The following is a 21393-nucleotide window of genomic DNA, read 5'->3' as shown; positions in this document are numbered from 1 at the left end:
TGGAGTAGGTTTACACCCTGATCACTGATGTGACCATACAAATGGGAGGGGCTTATGGAGTAGGCTTACACCCTGGTCACTGAGGTGACCATACAAAATGGAGAGGCGTATGGAGTAGGCTTACACCCTGGTCACTGAGGTGACCATACAAATGGGAGAGGCGTATGGAGTAGGCTTACACCCTGATCACTGATGTGACCATACAAATGGGAGGGGCTTATGGAGTAGGCTTACACCCTGATCACTGAGGTGACCATACAAATGGGAGGGGCGTATGGAGTAGGCTTACACCCTGATCACTGAGGTGACCATACAAATGGGAGGGGCTTATGGAGTAAGTTTACACCCCGATCACTGAGCTGACCATACAAATGGGCGGGGCTTATGGAGTAGGCTTATACCCCGATCACTGAGGTAACCATACAAATGGGCGGGGCTTATGGAGTAAGTTTACACCCCGATCACTGAGCTGACCATACAAATGGGCTGGGCTTATGGAGTAATGAATCAATGCCTCCGACTAATATGTGCTCAAGGTTTGGTAGGGAAACATTATATTTGTATGTGTTGTATGTGAATAATGCAAGTCGGTTATATGATATATGGGTTATTAACTCCTGATAAATAATAATAATAATAATAATAATAATAATAAATACAAATAAAAACAAGTTTTAACAAAGGAAGAAGAAGAAAAAGAAGAAGAAGAATTATATTTCTACAATATTTTCTCCAATTCGGCACAGTTCACGTTACAGATAACATGAACGTATTACAGAAGTTTAGGTTTTCAGAGAATACAGAAATAATGAATAAAATACAAAGGTGTGACAGACATTTTGTGTTATCGATGCCAAGGATTATTCCTCCTACGCACATTGGGATTAGGAGAGATCATTGCATAACCAGTCACGGCTCTTTCTACACAGGAGAGTCCCAGGCGAGGCGGCCATCTTGGACGCACTACGTAGGTTAAAATGTGCAATTAGCAATACATGACAATAGGACATACAAGGGTAAAATAAAAAGCAACCTATACCCCTTTACCATCTCACCTACTGCGATTACCAGGTTCATGCCGGTTTCTTGCCGGTTCGACCCGGTAAGTGGTGCGATGTGAAAGGGGTTACTGGGTCCTGCAAAGCGGTAGCAACACGGCAATATGAACCAGTAAAAAAGAAGGGTTCTTACTGGTTCGTTGCCGTGTTGCTTTGCGGTGTGAACAGGTTAATAAGGTCGAGTGACTCGTTTCCCGTTCACACCAATGGAGGAGGCAGTGCTTGGAGCAGCGCCAGCACTAAGCGTTGCCTCCTCCACCTCCCCCGATGATGCTCTGCCACGCCCCTGGGTGAGGTCAGCGAACCGGCAATATTGGCAGTTCGCTGAGGGGATGTGAACAGAGTAAAATGCAGGGTTGTCCAGGGACTGAACTGTTTCAAAGTCCCAGTGCGACACTGCATTTTGTGATGTGAAAGGGGTAGAACAGGATTCACACTGCAGAGGTTCCAATCACAGACAATAAGTACACAACTGATCGAAAGTAAAAAAATAAATAAGAAAAATTATATTAATTCCGTGTTACATTTGGAAGATGTTAAACTCTGAATTGCATATAATAGAGGCATGATCCCACGTGGATTGCTGACAGCTCAGGAGTGATAACTGTGGGCAGTGTTAATGGTTCCAGTGATAAAGACTGTTCGGTAGGTTGTGTATGTTAGCAGCCTAGCGAACATATGTATGTATGTATATTTGTGTATGTATGTGCAGTTGCTGATTCTTATATATTCATATCTGCAGAAATATACAGTTACCATCTCTACTGGCAGCAATGCCATGTGCAACTGTGCCCGCCATCGTACAGTTAGATGTACGGGTCTGCAGTAAGGGGTTTCCGGTACTTTCATGCATGTGGAATAGCAAAACTAAATATCAGTATATGATCACCTCCGAATCAGGCCCATTGGTAGATCTCCGCTAAATATGTGAACTAAAAGTAGATCCCGGGACACAAAAATCTGGCCACCCCTGCAGTAGAATGTGTGGAAATGGCCCTTTTTTCTTCTGGAAATATTTTTTGACAATAAAGGGACATTGACAGTGGATGTACTGCAGGGGTTATTCAGACCTGATCGTGCTGGGCGATTTTGCAGAGCCCTCCCATCGCCATCACAGCGTGAAAACCAGCCCCATGCGAGTCTGCGAATGGCTTGTGAAATTCTCACCAGCCAGAGGCCAGCTGCAAATCAATATGCAATTTACTTATCGTCGAATGATTTTTACAGTGTGTGCCGTCTGTGCGTAGCCCAGAACCTACTGTAACTGTACGATAGAAACAGGCTGATCCAGGCCAGAGCTGACGTCACACTCCTTGCGTGAAAATGCCTGGGAACACTCCTGACACTCTCAGAAAACCGTCCTTTCCTGTCAATCAACTTGCGGATGGCTTGCGAAGAGAGTCATTGCTGGTTTTTGTACCTGTTTGGCCTCGCGCATGCATGCAAGTCCTACACATGCGCAGTCTTTCGATAATGGGTCGGCGCGCAAATTCGCAAAGCCGTAGTCAGCTCTGAATTCCCCCTGTAAAACATTAGTGTGATGTGAGTATAAATCTGCACCTTATTTATTGTCTCTATTTCTGTCTTACGCTTGTTTTGTGTCACTGATAAGCAGCTCTTAACATTTTTACAACAGATGTCTCTTATCTGAATTCTTAGTCCAATGAAAGTAACTTATACTGTACTTTGAAGTGGGGGGATTTATTTGTTTATACTGTATGTACATGAAATGTTCATTCTAAAGGAAAGGGTTATTCAGGCTGCTGCTTTCTACGAGACTACTAATTATTATAAAAATAACTAAAGTGAGGACATTGTATCATCTCTGCTTCCGCAGGAAAAGATAAAAGAAAAATAGTAAAGATTACAGAATAGTATATAAACTCCCCATCAGGTATCCCCAGGTCCACACCTTTCCATCTCACCATAAACTTAACCTAAATCTTAACACTAACTTATATAATAAAAAAGACACAGACACAAGTGCTGGCGTTTCAAAATGAATGTCAATTTATTTTGACAATTAAACTAACTATATATATATAATGGTGGCGGCACCAAAGAACGGTCATTATAGGAAAGTGGGGTTAAAGATGTTACCATACACACCATCGCTGGTGATCGCTCTCCCCGGTCATCCACTCGTGCTAGTGGTGACCACCCCCCGGGCGGGAGCATGGCCGATGACCATCGATGTCAGGAGAGAGCGACACCCCACTATCTACACACACACATCAAGATCTTACAAGGATGACCGTTCTTTACCGCCGCCGAAGAGAAAAGAAATAGGGAAGGGTGGGTGGGGCTTTTTTCAGACAGAGGAAGAACTTCCTGTGAGTATGTTCCTTTTCTTCCCTGTCTATACTCCTCCCACAGCTCTGATAGGCCTTGTGCCCATCCTATTATCATATCAGCTGACCTTCCAGCATAACCTGGGGAACCATCAGGGGTTTATGCTCACTCAGTGCTTATTCAGCATTCGTGGTTCTTAAACTCCCCATCAGGTATCCCCAGGTCCACACCTTTCCATCTCACCATAAACTTAACCTAAATCTTAACACTAACTTATATAATAAAAAAGACACAGACACAAGTGCTGGCGTTTCAAAATGAATGTCAATTTATTTTGACAATTAAACTAACTATATATATATAATGGTGGCGGCACCAAAGAACGGTCATTATAGGAAAGTGGGGTTAAAGATGTTACCATACACACCATCGCTGGTGATCGCTCTCCCCGGTCATCCACTCGTGCTAGTGGTGACCACCCCCCGGGCGGGAGCATGGCCGATGACCATCGATGTCAGGAGAGAGCGACACCCCACTATCTACACACACACATCAAGATCTTACAAGGATGACCGTTCTTTACCGCCAAAGCTAGGCCCTAAGCCGCAGCACCGCCACCAAGTAGGAAACGCTCAGCACTGTGTATCTAACCAACTAAAGACATCGCCCAAAAACAGAGCCACGCCCTCCGGGCTCAGATGAACACCATCGCTCCTATACAGCGCACTCCGCTGAAAGCTGATGGCGTCATGGCGAATAACACCCCCGCCATTGGTCAGCAGATACTTCTCAACTGCAGCGTTCACCGTCTTCCGTGAACGCTCCAGGCGGGGGCAGGATATCGCATTTCTCCACACTATCCTTGATGTAATGGAGGACCACACCAACTTACATGCAGGCAAATACAAAGAAATAAAATAGAGGTCCCGCACAATCACCGAGCGTAGCTCGAGAGCGGTCATCCGCCCTAAATCATTACCACCCAGGTGGAAAATAATGACCCTCGGGACCCCAAAATTTCTCAGGGCTCGAATCAGCCCAGCCTGCAGCCCTTTCCACAGCATACCTCTCTCACCCAGCCACCTAACCTCCCCAGCTCGACTAAACACGCGTACATCAGATGCTATGTTTGCCCTGGAAGCCCAATAGACAAAGGAATGTCCAATCATCCAAATGGACTTAACGTCCTGTCAACCTGAAATATTTATAAAGAGGTTAGAAGGCTGTCGACAAGCTTGCATACCAAGCATTCACCACACTTGTTAGAGAGAGGAATGAGAAAAACCGTGGCCGACCAGCTCTTGAGGCACAAAACACACCGCCTGGAGTAAACTAACAAGTACGCCATGCCAGATTGTAATTATAGCCGAATTGTGCCCCCAGACGGATGTGAAAACACACCTCAAGGCCCCCACTGGAAGTTGGCGAGCGCTTATGCGTCCAGTTGACCATGGTGGAAAGTGATAGATAAAGCCGGCCGAATGTACCTCCGGAAAGCTGCCGAGCGCCATCGACCCAGAGATTGAATCTCTGCGTCGGAGCGGCCCTCCGCAGCCGCCGAGGTAGCAGCCCCAATCCTAAAGGAATGAGACCCAAATTCCTTAGGATCGAGACCCGTGGCCTCCAGCGCCCGTCCCAAGACGTGACAAAATTGGTATTTGGTGAGCGGTGAACCATCCTCGTGCATCAACCATGCGCCTGGAAGGTCCGGGCGCACCTGGGCGAAGGCCGAGACCAACGTCACAGGGCACGCCCTTTCCACCGTGCACGGCAGCAAGGACAGCCACCGCCCCCTCCCAGCCTGGTCCGTCTTGGATCGTCGCAGGTGACATAGCACCGAGTCAGCTTGGACCACCAGGTCGTCCACAGTCAAAGGCGAGGGCGCTCGTTTTGACGGTGCCACCAGTTCCCCAATCCTGAAGGCCCCGTGGTATGCCATCACGTACACCGTGCGGAACAATAGTACCTCATAGTGAGGCCAGCAGATGTCCCCCAGGGCGTCCAGCAGTGCTGGAAGTAACGACATATCAATGGGACGCCTACAGTCCGTGGGGGCAGGTGTAGCCCGCCGCCAACCACGCAGCGCCCTAGACACTAGAAATGACCGGGACGGGTCCGCCCTACCCTGCAATGCGGAGAAAAACGACACCCCTGCCAAGACCCTGCGCACGGAGGCGACAGAGCGACCATTGGAGTAGGCACTCCAAACAAAAGCCACCATGGCCTCTTCAGGTGTCTTACCTGCTTGAGGGGCAGACAGTCTGAACTGCTCCCACTCCTGCCATCCAGCCTGATAGCAGTGGAGCGTCCGTGGTGCGATAGCCTGCATGGCTAGCCCCTCCATTCCGGCCTGATCATCTGCCAAACATAAGAGGGACAGCATTCACCAACAATCGATGCATCAGGAGCCAGGGCCCGAAATTTCTCCCAATCGGCCCTGGACAATGCGTCTGCCACAGAGTTCTCTACTCCGGGAACATGTTGTGCCACAAACTGTATGTTGAACAGCAGGCATCGCAGCACCAACCGCGCAAGCAGGCGAACTACAGGCATGGAAGCTGAGCCCTGCCTGTTGATAGAGTGCACCACTCCCAAATTATCGCACCAAAATATGATGCTGGAGTCGCGTAGCCTGTCTGCCCATAGCTCCAGCGCCACTACAATGGGGAACAGCTCCAACAGCAGTAAGTTTTTTGTAAGTCCTTCCGCTACCCATTCCACTGGCCATGGCGCGGCGCACCATGACCCGTGCAGGAAGGCTCCGAAACCCACCCCGCCCGCTGCGTCAGTATACAATTGCAACTGCGCATTGGTGCGCGGGCTGGCAGGCCAAATCAGGACCCCGTTGAACTGCTCCATGAAGGAGAGCCAAGTGCGTAAATCCCTCTTTATCTCTGCAGAGAGACGTACATAGTGGAGTGGGTGCCTGACGCCTGACATAGATCTTTCCAACTTCCTACAAAAAACTCTACCCATGGGTATGACCCTGCAAGCAAAGTGAAGCAGTCCCAGGAGAGACTGAAGCTGGCGCAACTGAAGCTTGCCCGTGGCCAATGCCAGGCTAATGGCTCCGCGTAGCCGAGACAGCTTGTCCTGGGGGAGGCGGCAACAGGCCGCCATTGTGTCTATTTCTATCCCCAAGAAGGACAGGCGCTGCACAGGGCCCTCCGTCTTGTCCTCCGCAATGGGGACCCCAAACTCCCTAAACAGATTCTGCAGGTAAGTCAGCAGAAGCTTGCATCGCTGGGAATCAGCAGGGCCCACACACAGGAAGTCATCCAAGTAGTGGGCCACACTAGTTTCGCCTGAACCTTCTTCTACGCACCAATGCAAGAAACTGCTAAACCTCTCGAAGTAGGCGCAGGAAATCGAGCAGCCCATCGGCAAGCACCTGTCCACGTAAAAACCCGTGGGCAGGCGAAATCCCATGAACCGGAATGATTCCGGATGTAGAGGGAGAAGGCGAAAGGCTGACTCAATGTCCACCTTGGCCAGCAGGGCCCCGTGTCCGTGGCTGCGCACTATATCAAGGGCCTGTTCAAACGACTGGTATCGCACGCGACACAAGTGTTCAGGGATGGCGTCATTAACAGAGCCGCCCGGTGGGTGTGACAAGTGTTGGATAAGCCTAAACTTGCCGCTAGCTTTTTTGGGGACTACCCCCACAGGGGAGAGAACCAGGTTCTCTATAGGGGGTGATGGAAAAGGGCCCACCATTCTCCCCAAGCTCACTTCTTTGTCTACCTTTTCCAAAACTATCCCGGGCATCTGTATTGCGGATTTTAAATTACGGGGGGCACGTGCTACCACCTCCCCCTGGATTGGTAGGCGGAAGCCCAGGAGGAAGCCTTCCTCTAGGAATTTTGCCTCCTCCCTACACGGGTACCGTCCCAGCCAGCCGGCCAAGCGGTCAACCCGTACAGGAGAAGGGGCCTTACTGAGGTGTGCCCCCGGCTGTGGAAGCCTGGGAGGTGCCTCCCTGCTTGCCCTTCCTGCAGTCTCTAAATGGGTGATTGCCCCAGCATTTTGAGCATGCGTGCTTGAACTTGCAAGAGGCTCCCAGGGCGCAGCCAGCTCCGTTAAATGCGAAGCAACGCCCGGCGGGGGCCCCCCCCGCCCTACCGCGAAAGGGTTGTTGCTGCTTGCGAGGGGCGGGGCTGGAGGCTGGCGTGGCCGCAGCAGCAACTGCAGGAGCAGCCGCCGGCTTTGGCCCCATCCAGATCTCCACGTCTTTGCACCCTAATGCCATAATGGCCAGCCCTGACTGCTTGCGGTGAAAATTCTCATCATATGAGCGCCATGAGGAGTCAGCCTCAGACAGGAACATCTGATGAATCATGTGCATGTAACGCACCATGTTCATGTGTTCCTGCGGTCTTGTTTCTAGGTAACAAGCCGCGAACATGAACATGCCCGCCTGCCACCGGTGATAGGTGCAGTAGGCCTCCTCCCCAATACCCCCTCGCCTCTTAGCCGCGCGATATTCTTTCTCCGCCTGCGCCATCATGGTGAAGAAGCTGACGTATTTACCGTCCTTAATGCGTTCCTGGACGCTGCGCCTAAGTCCCCTGAGCACTGCTGTGTTCTCGCACTGGACAACTTTCCCCCTAGGGAACAATGGAGACCCCGAGCTGCCGCTGGAACTAGAGTGCCTACGGCGCCTATGCCTGCGCCGCCTGCGGGATTTTCGGCCCCCATCCTCCTCCGACGATCCCGAGTCGGATCCATCGGAGGAAGAGGAGGTATGCGCAGCCCTACGTTTGCGCCGCTTGCGCTTGGACGCTGACCCACCTGAAGTACCCTCCACTGGTACGAGGCTCATCTGTGAGGGATCCTCCACCAAACCCACTGGGGGGGTTCCAGAAGCGACGATATCCCTCGAACTGAGGGGGGCCGTAGGTGTTGCTGTTGTAGCCAGGGGGGCCCTAACTGCCAGTGCCGGGACAGGGGTCCCTGATAAGGCTGAAGGGTCCTGACTGTGGGTTGGGGCCACCCCCCCCCCCGAGGCAGGTGACTGTCTCATAAAATCAGATAGTAGTGACAGAAACTGCTGTACCCCCCCATCTGCAGCCGCAGGTAGTGTGGGGGCCACGGGGACCTGCGCAGCAGGCGCAGGGGCCTGAGCACTGCGCAAGGGAAGTAATCTGGCCCTTCTAAGGAGCTGCCGCCTCGCCATATGCAGCGAGGATCTCATACCCAGGGGCCTCGCTACCCTAGGCGTGTCCATAGGGGCTGGTGTCGCCATCTGAGCCCTATTTGGCCCCTGACTCCCACCCATGGCCCCTCTGCGGCCCCTACCCCTTCTATTACTTGTGGGAGGGGGAGCCCCGGAGTGGGAACCCCTCTGGGGTAGCCTAGAAGCCAGGATGGGGATGGATGAGGGGCGCGCCATGTATGGCTGCCCAGCTATGCCCTGGTGCTGGTTAATGGGGGGCTGCCTGGCTTGGGGCCTACCGCGTCTGGCGCTGGACCGGGCAGAAGGCCGCGATCCAGGCCTGGCGGTTTCATGTGCCTGCGCGCGGGGGCCTAGCCCTCTCGCACTTGTAACTGCGGCCCGGGCTCTACCCCTGCCCGACCCCCCCCCGGGTGATGCGGCTGTCGCCGCTCGCGCCGCGGCCTGTACTGGCGGTACGCGAGGTCCGGCGCCGGGCCGCGTCATCAGCCGGCGCCGCGACCATCGCGTCATGCCGCGCGGGCGGCCTGGGAGCCGCCGGACCCCGCCGCGACCCCCTCCGGCCACTAGGACCACCAGGGATCACGCCGCTAGGCCCCGCAGCCTCTCCAGCAGCCTCCGCATAATCGGCGAGGCGGGCAGGCGGGCGGGTGGACCTACGCGGTCTATAAGCCATATCCAGCGCCCACTGTAATTAAGAGAGAGGACAGACTAGGAGAGGGACAGATCCAAAGAGAGAGGGACAGATCTAGAGTAGAGAGAAAATAGATATAGTTGTTAGCGATAAGCCTGTTAAGAATGGGACAGTATATGTAGTGCTGCAGAGCAGCCTTGCCTGATCCTGCAGCAGCTTTTTTCAGACAGAGGAAGAACTTCCTGTGAGTATGTTCCTTTTCTTCCCTGTCTATACTCCTCCCACAGCTCTGATAGGCCTTGTGCCCATCCTATTATCATATCAGCTGACCTTCCAGCGTAACCTGGGGAACCATCAGGGGTTTATGCTCACTCAGTGCTTATTCAGCATTCGTGGTTCTTTTTCAACACAGCATTTGTACACTGAAACCCTTTTGCTTTAGCACTATTTTTTAACAAGTTAATTGTGGAGGTGGTAAACTGAGACATTCATTTTTGAGTCACTGTTTAATAAATTATAATACATGACAGCCAATAGAAGATATGATATCAAGAGAAGTGGTGATGTCAACAATACCGCATCCTATTATACTTGGCCGTAGAACTCACAACTCCATGTGAATAGTCAGGGCCGCCGCCAGGAATTTTGGGGCCCGGGACTGATTTTCAGTCTGCCCCCCTCTTCCCTCCCCATCTGCCACCACCGCCCCCTCTTCCCTCCTCCTGCCTACCCCCTCCTCAATTACTCGCCCACAGTGTCTCCTCGGTCTTGCATAGTCCTGCAGAGCGCCGAGCCTGGGACATAGAGGGGAGAGCCTGGATGATGCTGATCAGCGCTCCCCCTCTGTGTTCTGGGCTCGGCGCTCTGCGGGCTGCCCTGTGTGGTGTGAGTGCTTGCCTGACTGGCTGGCTGTCGAGAGGCAGGGGGTGGCAACGTGGGCCCAGGACAGCTATATCCACTGCACCCCCCTGTTGGTGGCCCTGTATATAGTCACAATTTTATATGCATATAATATCTAAATAGTAGTTTTTCATCCTGGAAAACAATGAGATGAAACAATAAATTCTGTCAGCAGGAAGCAGGTAAAGGCAGGTCTGGTTAAAGCCACAGTTGAGAATTCAAAAGGTCTCTAAGCTCAGTGTGGGTGTTTTAGGATTTCAAACAGAGACATATCCATCCTTTAGACATTGACATCCCACTTCTAACACCAATACATTTTACAAGAATCACAACTTGTAAATGATGAAAACCAACTTTGTGTTACTCAACAGATCACTTATTCAAATGCATCTTTCTAGTTAAAATATCTTTAAATATTTTATACTGCAAAAACAGTACCTTAGAGTTTTAATGCATATGTGACATTGTATCACGAGGGACAAAGATACTGTACAAGTTACATACATGATTCATATAATTGATAAAAAAAGAAAGACAGCAAAAGGGAATACAAGACCCAGTATACCACAGGTCTTCAACCTGTGGCCCTCCAGATGTTGTGGAACTACATGTCCCAGCATGCCCTGACAGTTTTGGCATGCTGTTATAGGTAAAAATGTGGCAATGCATGTTGGAACATGTAGTTTCACAACATCTGGAGGGCCATAGGTTGAAGACCCATGCAGTATACTAATATATTCTCTGATAAAACTCTTTTTAAGTCAAACATGCATGACAATTTGAGTATGGATCATTGGATAGACAGCAACTAGGTTGACAAGCATTAGGTCGACACCACTAGGTCGACATGCATTAAGGTCGACATGACTGAATGTCAACATGCAGGAAGGTTGACATGCCTGAATGTCGACATGGGTTAGGTTGACAGGGTCATTAGGTCGAAAATCATTAGGCCGACAGGGGGAAGGTCGACAGTCAAAAGGTCAACATGGGGTTTTTCACTTTTTTGTCCTGAATGTTGACACAGTCGACATGGACACTGAAACGTAGCACCGCGTCCCCTCGAATGGCTCTCTGCGCTCGCTTTCCTTCGAGCACACTATTTTATTCTCCCATCACACCCTTGTGGATGGTAGGGCATGAAATACCGCCTGTCGGCACATGTCGGCTAAAAAAAAAAAAAAAAGTGAAAAAAAAACCATTTCGACCTTTTGACTGTCGACCTTCCTCATGATTGTCGAACTAATGACCCAGTGGATCTAGCCTATGTCGACCTTCAGTCATGTCTACCTTCCTGGATGTCGACCTTCAATCATGTCGATTTTAATGCTTGTCAACCTAATGCTTGTAGTCCTAGTGACCGTATCCTGAGAATTGAACCTACTTGTCAGCCGAACACATACAGTATATTACATTATATATATATATATAAAACATTACTGCCCTGTGTAAATAACGCTAGAAGTTGTAGATCGAGAACAGCTTGTTAACAAAATTATAGCTTGGTCTGAAAAAATAGTGTTCTGAATATTAAAAATTCCACCAATCGCAGTTAAAGTGTTTCTTTCAGTCTTAAAATATTTTTACTTCCCAATTTAATTGCATACTATGTATTGAATTAACATGAAAAGTATTTGCCCAGCTATTAAGTTTCTTTAAGAGAACAGTTTAACGTTGACATAATGGGTAAAATAATTTTATTAAGTTGGCTTTGTAATGTGTGGGACAATGCCAGTACTTCATGACAATTATGAGATCTTGAAATGCAAGATATTTCCCATTGGGCGTGTTATTGCCTTCATTTGTGCAAAAGTATTTCACTTCCATTGAATCTGAACCAAATTTGCCATACAATAGGCAAGACCCAGGATAAGTGTTAGTCCTTACAATTTATGCAGCAGTAATAGGGTAAAACACATGGGTGTGAAATGCTTTTTGTTTTTACATGTTCCTTGGAGAGTGTCTATTATGAGTTATCTGAAACAGAGTTTTTCCATGGCTGTTGCCATGTTAAGTATGTTACGAGAACTAGTTTAAATAACCCTATAAGGTAATTATATAGTTGGTGCCGTAGGCGAAGCTGATCACATTTGGTAAGACCATAATAAAATCCAACTCTGCTGAAACTAGATTTGCAATATGAAAAAAATAAAAACAATTTGCAAGTGCAGCAAAATAGTTTGCATTGAGTTTAAATTGTTACCGAAATACTATAGTCTATTGTTTTGATGTGCTATATTGCACATCTTCACCTCGGGAGGCAATCTGTGGAGGCACCAAGGTACAAAACAAACTGACCACTAATCAGCCCAACTGTTGTTGGTACCTGGCAGGATGAGAGATGGCCAGGTTTGATGAAGTGGGTCTTGAGAGCCCTTTTGATAGTTTGTAGAGAGATGGAGAGTCTGATAAGGAAATGTAGAGAAATCCAGAGGTAGGCAGCACAGGGGCAAACTTTTGGAGGCAGGTATGGCAGGAAGTAATTAATTGGTAGGAGAGCCGGCATGAAAAAGGAGACAAGGTCAGATATGTAAATAACAAAGGAATGGGTGAAGGCTTTGTAAGTCAGTGTAAAAAGCTTTCATTGGATTCTGAAGGAAGGTAAGTGGACACAGTACATTTGGAGAAGAAGATATATATATTCTTAAAAAAAAGTAAAAATGCTGTAAGTATATATATCCCGTATCCAAAATGCTCGGGACCAGGAGAATTTTGGATAACGGATTATTCCGTATTTTGGAATATTTTAATATTTCAATGATGTATTTTGAAGTATCTTGCATTTATGCTGTATAAACACTTCAACCACATAAAATACACACAAATATATTTTATTTGTTCAAAAAGAAAGGTTTCAAAACATGAAACAAAGTTGGTGTACATATCATGTCCTCAGTAGTGCCAGTTACATATCATGTCCTCAGTAGTGCCAGTTACATATCATGTCCTCAGTAGTGCCAGTTACATATCATGTCCTCAGTAGTGCCAGTTACATATCATGTCCTCAGTAGTGCCAGTTACATATCATGTCCTCAGTAGTTCCAGTTACATATCATGTCCTCAGTAGTGCCAGTTACATATCATGTCCTCAGTAGTGCTGTTACTGTACATATCATGTCCTCAGTAGTGCCAGTTACATATCATGTCCTCAGTAGTGCTGTTACATATCATGTCCTCAGTAGTGCCAGTTACATATCATGTCCTCAGTAGTGCCAGTTACATATCATGTCCTCAGTAGTGCCAGTTACATATCATGTCCTCAGTAGTGCTGTTACATATCATGTCCTCAGTAGTGCTGTTACATATCATGTCCTCAGTAGTGCTGTTACAAATGTTCCCAGTGAGTTTTTAGCAAAGAATTTTTTTTTTGTCACTTTCTGGAATGTATGGTTTTCGGAATAATTCGGATAATGGATATTTGGATACGGGATACTCAACCTGTATATAAAAACGTGGGTACAATAAGAGGCCACTCTCCAGACTGAAGATAATAAATCTGTGCTTTTATTCAATCACGCTGCAACATCATAGGTCAAAGTTTCGGCTCATATTAGAGCCTTTGTCAAGACGTGTAGACAGCCCAAAACATGTATTAGTGCCATAACACCTACAATAATACACAAAGAGATAAAAAGTATGTATCAGTACACCAAGATATAAAACATATATTTATCCATCACAGACATTTATAGCCTTATTATAATACTCGTGGGCTTAATGTGCCTCAGCATAAGTTATCACTAACTCAATGTCATCATATAGAATATCATAGATCAAGTCCAACCCGATAAAAATGCATACCTCATGATGTCCATATGAAGTGCATGCCATCCGGCACGTGTCTGCCTGAGTTGTGGGCTTTTAGTTCCTGCATGGCTATTGTTTCTGCCCTATGGATCGCACCATGGAGCGCATACGCCACTTCCGGCTTCCTGTCTACAGACTTTACTCGCGGTTACATGACCCGCCTACCACAGCGCCTTGTCTCAACCACTATACTCGCGCATGTGCGCTAGTCGCCCACTAGTATGTCATCACAACCTAACATAGCCATCGCGTGTAGATGTGTGTCACATTATTCCTTGCGCCTGCGCCATAAGCCACAGAGAGATCTTAGTTTCATATGAAAGCAATTCATTATCAGCTTTCCTATAATACAGGGCTAATAATATACAGTGTTTAGGAACCTCAAGCAGCAACTCATGTATTGTTTTTTATTATTGTATGTGTTGTATATATTTGTACGTTGTAATCGGTATCAGTAACCCAATGAGTATTTCCCCTTTAAATTAAGGGTTGTACTTTATGGTAAAACAATGTTCGACTTGATATACAGTACATGTAGAGGCAATATGACCTATTTGTGTAAAAAGAGTAAAACCCTTTTTGATGTATTTCTAAATATGAGACTAAGATCTCTCTGTGGCTTATGGCGCAGGTGCAAGGAATAATGTGACACGCATCTACACGCGATGGCTATGTTAGGTTGTGATGACATACTAGTGGGCGGCTAGTGCACATGCGCGAGTATAGTGGTTGAGACAAGGCGCTGTGGTAGGCGGGTCATGTAACCGCAAGTAAAGTCTGTAGACGGGAAACCGGAAGCCGGAAGTGGCGGAAACAATAGCCATACAGGAACTAAAAGTCCTCAACTCAGGAAGACACGTGCAGGATGGCGTGGACATCATGAGGTATGCATTTTTATAGGGTTGGACTTGTTCTATGATATTCTATATGATGACATTGAGTTAGTGATAACTTATGCTGAGGCACATTAAGCCCGCAAGTATTATAATAAGGATAAAAATGTCTGTGATGAATAAATATATGTTTTATATCTTAGTGTACAAATACATACTTTTTTATCTCTTTGTATATTATTGTACTAATGTGCACTAATACACATGTTTTTGACTGTCTACTGGGTGGTCCGGCACTCCGCTTTAAAGGGGTTGATGCGCTCCAGTGCCGTGCGCTAGTATTTGATAGACGTTGTGGCACGAACGGAGTCTTAGCAGCCCAAAGTGTAAACTTTATGGAGGATACATCACATATCTCAAAGTCCGACGGTTTGGGGACCCTTACACCCCGTTTTCACCTTGAAAACGGGGGAGTAAGGGTCCCTGAAATGTCGGACTTTGTGATATGTGATGTGTCCTCCATAAAGTTTACACTTTAAGCTACTGACTCTGTTTGTGCCACAGCAACCCCAGCAACCCCAGCAACCCCAGCAACGTAAATATATATATATATATATATATAGGGTGCAATCCCCGTCCTGGGATCAGGCACAGGGGAAGGAAAACGGCACTCGCGGATTTTTGTAATTATATTTTATAAATTTATGGTGACATCAGATACAGCATACCGACGTTTCAAGGCTTGTCAGCCTTTTCTTCAGGATGCGCTGTAAAGTGCATATAGTGCTAGTGCAGTGGAATAAACAGAGCAGTCTGCTCTCTTACCTTATGTAGCTTAGTCAGTGAAGCTTTCCCCAGCATGCACGGCACACAGCTTCCGGGACCCACTGTTCAGCCCACAATGATGTCAGACTGTTACCATGGTAACCCTGGACGCCTAGTTCCCTGTCTGCCGGGTGTGGCTTGAGTGAAAGTGCTCTAAAAACAGAGAAGACCAACATTAAAAGCTTGTTGGATGTTTGTTACATAAAATCACACAAGTGTTAAAAATCGCTACAGTTAAAAGGTGCAGTGAGTGTTAAATGTTAAAATACAGGTTCTCAGTACTAAATTTAGAAATGTATTAATGGTATGCACTCTGCCTTATGTGTACCTTAAAGCGCCCCTACATATTATAACAAAAATGGATACTTTAAAAAATACATAGTCAAAAAAAGGGGCATGCATGGTAAGCAAATGATCGGTCGACACAGCCGTGTCGACCTCCACAATAAATCCTCGTTATTGTTATACAATTAGATGGTATATGCTTCTCTCTGTCCCTGTATGAGAAAAAGGGGGTTAGAACATGTTATTTATACAAAGGCATTCCATGCAATCATTTCGTTTAGGCCCGCTGGTGCCATGGTGTTCAATCTAAAAATCCACTGGGACTCGCGTTGTGTTAAAAGTCTCTGCCTGTCTCCTCCCCGGCTCAGTGGGGGGATATGGTCGATTATTTGACATTTTAGATTGGCTAGCGTATGTCCATGGTTTTTAAAGTGGCGAGCGACTGGTTGATTAATGTCTTTCCCTTGTAGGCTTGCTACGATGGCAGATCTATGTAAAGCCATCCGGACTCTTAGATTTACAATAGTTTGGCCCACGTAATACTTGCCACATGGGCACATTATAATATAAATAATGAAGGGGGTTCTACAATTCACCACATGATTAATTTTGTAAATCTGGCCGGTTTGGGGATGCTTAAAGGAGGAACCTGCTTCCACATGGTTACATGTCGTGCATGAAGGGCATTTATAGCACCCTGGTTTTTTTTGCTGGATGTTGAACAAAGTCGGAGATGGAGGTTTTGTTATGTTGGTTCTAACCAACATATCGCGCAGGTTTCGACCCCTTTTATAGCTCGGCATAATGTCCTTGTCTCTGAAGCAGGGTAGTTGCCTATCACAACGGACAACTGGCCATATTGCTTTGAGGGCTCTGGGTAAAACTTTAGTCGCTGGGGTGTATGTCGTTACCACTGGGATTTTATTGAACGCTGAGGTAGATTTCTTAGGTTTTCCTGTGAGTAGCTGATTGCGGGGGATTTGTAATATCTGTGCCTTTTGTTTTTTCAAAACAGCTTTGTCATATCCCCTAGCTGCAAACTTATCCACCATAGTATCCAATTCTTGCGAGAGGATGGTACTGTCGCTGTTAATTCTGGCCACCCTCATCATTTGAGATTTGGGTAGGCTTCGCTTCAAGGCTGGTGGATGGTTGCTGCTAGCTTTTAATAACGTGTTCCTGTCGGTTTCTTTGTAATATACAGATGTTACTACCTTGTTGTTCTTAAGTTCGATGTTGACATCCAAATAGTTCACTTTGACAGCGTTGATATGGTATGTGAACTTGATGGGATTTTGGTAATTGTTGATAGCATCTATGTGGTTACTAAGCTTTTTCTGTGGACCAGTCCATATGAGCAAGAGGTCGTCGATATAACGTGTATACAGCCCTATATGTCGACTGATGTTGTCATCTGAAAAAAAGAAGTCGTTCTCTTGTTCGAACATGTAAACATTCGCAAGGGCTGGAGAGACATTCGACCCCATAGAGCATCCCGTCAATTGTAGGTAGTAACAACCGTTGTGCAGGAAGTAGTTTCTGGTGAGTGTTAAATTTAATAATTCCAAGAATAGGGGTATGTCCAAAGCTGAGAAATTAACTTTATGAAGGAATGACCTCATCGAAGAAAGTGCATGTGCATGAGGTATAACCGTGTATAAATTTTTAACATCTAAAGTGCACAGTACAGCATTTTGAGGTAGATCTTGTAATGCATCAAGTTTTAATAGCAGCTGGGTAGTATCCTTTAAAAACGTCCTTTGCTTCATGATGTATGGCTGAATCAGCGTATCTAAAAACTGCGAGATCGGTTGAAATAATGATCCCCGGGCTGATATAATGGGTCTGCCCGGGGGGTTTTTGGGGTCCTTGTGGACCTTCGGAATGGTATATATGACCGGATTGATGGGGTGTTCCTGTGTCAGTGTATGCAACACCTTCTTGCTTATGTGTCCCATCAAGTGCGCCTGTCCCAGTACTGTATCCAGCTCCTTCTTAAAAAGGGAAGTCGGATCGCTTGGCAATTTTCTGTATGTGGCCGAGTCAGCCAACATTGCGTCCAGATTTTTTATGTACTGGTCGGTGTCTTGTAGTACTATAGCCCCGCCTTTGTCAGCGGGGCGTATAGTGATAGACAGATTCTGGGACAGATTCTTCAATGCTCTGGCTTCACTGCCCGTCATATTTGACCATTCCTTGGGTGTATTACTATCAAATTTTTTAACCGATTCGTCAACCATTTTTGTGAACGTTTTGATGGATGCGTTTGTGGACGGGGGGTCAAAGGTCGAGTGTCCATGTTTTCTAATGAATTCTTCATGTATATCCCGATTGGGGCTCGTAGAGTTCTGGAAGAATTCTTTGACCCGGAGTGACCGTCCCAGCTTATGTAGATCAACATTCCAATTAAAAGTGTTATGTTTATTTGATGGCACAAATGATAGCCCTTTATTTAAAACTTTTTCTTCATCTTGGGACAAAATATGAGAGGAAAGGTTAAATATTAAATTGGTCTTCTGTTGGCGGTTGGTGGTTTTTTGGATCCTCTGCGATTGACCACCTCGTCTGGTATTTCGGGTGCCTTGCCTCCGGTTCTTGCCCGGGTGAGTCGCCCTAAAGGGACCCCTGATTGGGGTGTACCCTCATCCGAGTCGTCGACAGCAAAGTCGCTATCACTGGTGTATCTGTTGAAATCTTTACGTTGTCTATCCCTCCAAGACGTTCTGGAGTTAGACCGGGTTTTATAGCGTGTAGGTTCCATACCACTCAGCCACCGATAGACTCTCCCATCCTCGTAGTCCGCCTGTACAGTGTCCCATTTTTTTCTTTTAAATTTTTCCAGTTCAGATTTATACTGGCCCAATTGTATCTCCAATTTCTCCCAAAGTGCAATGTGCTTCTTATCAAGTAAGGTGCTTTTGTTATCCTCACGGGTCGCATTGATTTTGGATTTGGTGGTCTGTAGGGTGTTACCGGATTCCTCAATTACCAGGACCATAAGATCCTGGCTACATTTATTTAAAATTGAGATCCATTTCAAGCAGAATTGTGGGTTGTTCCTCCCAATAGTGGGGATGTTGCTGATACGGAAACCCCTTGGAATTCTGTGCGCCCTGTAATAATCTGAAAGCGTAGAGCCATGTAGCTGGAAATCAATTTCTTTCTTGTGTAGTTTGTATAACACATTATACAGGTCATCCGCAGTTTGGGTATGTTGGAGGGGGCTTTCTGTTTCTTTAAATAGGACAGACTGTACGTGCTCCTGCGAGAAGGACAGAGTTTCATTGAGGTGCTTTTGTATTTCCACAAAAGAAAGTGCATTGCTTTGCAGGTTATCCATTGTGCAAAAAAACGCTGAGTCCTTGTAGAAAAAGTGGTGAGTGCTAAAGTGCAATGTGCAGAGAAGTGCAGACTCCTGGATAGAAAACAGCACAGGTCGTTTGAAGATAATAAATTGTCCAAAGTCTTGGTAGAATATGTAAAAGATTCCGGTGCCTTAACACGTAGGAGGCACACAGCCCGTGCGTCTCCAAAGTACAATCTTTTGTGTTGTTCGGCACTCCGGACGATGTAGTCACTTACCGCGGTGCCCTTAATATCGTTTGATACAGGGTGCAATCCCCGTCCTGGGATCAGGCACAGGGGAAGGAAAACGGCACTCGCGGATTTTTGTAATTATATTTTATAAATTTATGGTGACATCAGATACAGCATACCGACGTTTCAAGGCTTGTCAGCCTTTTCTTCAGGATGCGCTGTAAAGTGCATATAGTGCTAGTGCAGTGGAATAAACAGAGCAGTCTGCTCTCTTACCTTATGTAGCTTAGTCAGTGAAGCTTTCCCCAGCATGCACGGCACACAGCTTCCGGGACCCACTGTTCAGCCCACAATGATGTCAGACTGTTACCATGGTAACCCTGGACGCCTGGTTCCCTGTCTGCCGGGTGTGGCTTGAGTGAAAGTGCTCTAAAAACAGAGAAGACCAACATTAAAAGCTTGTTGGATGTTTGTTACATAAAATCACACAAGTGTTAAAAATCGCTACAGTTAAAAGGTGCAGTGAGTGTTAAATGTTAAAATACAGGTTCTCAGTACTAAATTTAGAAATGTATTAATGGTATGCACTCTGCCTTATGTGTACCTTAAAGCGCCCCTACATATTATAACACGGTTTATACACGGTTATACCTCATGCACATGCACTTTCTTCGATGAGGTCATTCCTTCATAAAGTTAATTTCTCAGCTTTGGACATACCCCTATTCTTGGAATTATTAAATTTAACACTCACCAGAAACTACTTCCTGCACAACGGTTGTTACTACCTACAATTGACGGGATGCTCTATGGGGTCGAATGTCTCTCCAGCCCTTGCGAATGTTTACATGTTCGAACAAGAGAACGACTTCTTTTTTTCAGATGACAACATCAGTCGACATATAGGGCTGTATACACGTTATATCGACGACCTCTTGCTCATATGGACTGGTCCACAGAAAAAGCTTAGTAACCACATAGATGCTATCAACAATTACCAAAATCCCATCAAGTTCACATACCATATCAACGCTGTCAAAGTGAACTATTTGGATGTCAACATCGAACTTAAGAACAACAAGGTAGTAACATCTGTATATTACAAAGAAACCGACAGGAACACGTTATTAAAAGCTAGCAGCAACCATCCACCAGCCTTGAAGCGAAGCCTACCCAAATCTCAAATGATGAGGGTGGCCAGAATTAACAGCGACAGTACCATCCTCTCGCAAGAATTGGATACTATGGTGGATAAGTTTGCAGCTAGGGGATATGACAAAGCTGTTTTGAAAAAACAAAAGGCACAGATATTACAAATCCCCCGCAATCAGCTACTCACAGGAAAACCTAAGAAATCTACCTCAGCGTTCAATAAAATCCCAGTGGTAACGACATACACCCCAGCGACTAAAGTTTTACCCAGAGCCCTCAAAGCAATATGGCCAGTTGTCCGTTGTGATAGGCAACTACCCTGCTTCAGAGACAAGGACATTATGCCGAGCTATAAAAGGGGTCGAAACCTGCGCGATATGTTGGTTAGAACCAACATAACAAAACCTCCATCTCCGACTTTGTTCAACATCCAGCAAAAAAAACCAGGGTGCTATAAATGCCCTTCATGCACGACATGTAACCATGTGGAAGCAGGTTCCTCCTTTAAGCATCCCCAAACCGGCCAGATTTACAAAATTAATCATGTGGTGAATTGTAGAACCCCCTTCATTATTTATATTATAATGTGCCCATGTGGCAAGTATTACGTGGGCCAAACTATTGTAAATCTAAGAGTCCGGATGGCTTTACATAGATCTGCCATCGTAGCAAGCCTACAAGGGAAAGACATTAATCAACCAGTCGCTCGCCACTTTAAAAACCATGGACATACTCTAGCCAATCTAAAATGTCAAATAATCGACCATATCCCCCCACTGAGCCGGGGAGGAGACAGGCAGAGACTTTTAACACAACGCGAGTCCCAGTGGATTTTTAGATTGAACACCATGGCACCAGCGGGCCTAAACGAAATGATTGCATGGAATGCCTTTGTAT

General features: G+C 46.4%; 1 protein-coding gene and 1 long non-coding RNA gene across 5 annotated transcripts in view; one reads left to right on the top strand and one right to left on the bottom strand.

The window, feature by feature from the left end:
• Positions 1–21393, top strand: part of COL26A1 (collagen type XXVI alpha 1 chain) — a 382256-nt gene that overhangs the window by 99122 nt on the left and 261741 nt on the right. The window lies entirely within an intron of this gene.
• LOC146058743 (uncharacterized) lies at positions 12873–19688 on the bottom strand. Of its 3 annotated transcripts, XR_014469933.1 has the most exons (3): positions 19621–19688; positions 15523–15675; positions 12873–13495 (listed from the first exon to the last, which is right to left on the bottom strand). It is a non-coding gene; the product is annotated as an uncharacterized LOC146058743 (long non-coding RNA). The 3 variants fall into 3 exon arrangements; XR_014469934.1 differs by lacking the exon at positions 19621–19688 and having other exon boundaries at positions 12873–13664; positions 15523–16416; XR_014469932.1 differs by lacking the exon at positions 19621–19688 and having other exon boundaries at positions 15523–16416.

The sequence above is a fragment of the Crinia signifera genome, chromosome 2 (assembly GCF_055691185.1).
Source record: "Crinia signifera chromosome 2, ASM5569118v1, whole genome shotgun sequence".
NCBI classification, from domain to species: Eukaryota; Metazoa; Chordata; class Amphibia; order Anura; family Myobatrachidae; genus Crinia; species Crinia signifera.
This window is presented reverse-complemented; position numbering and strand designations above follow the sequence as displayed.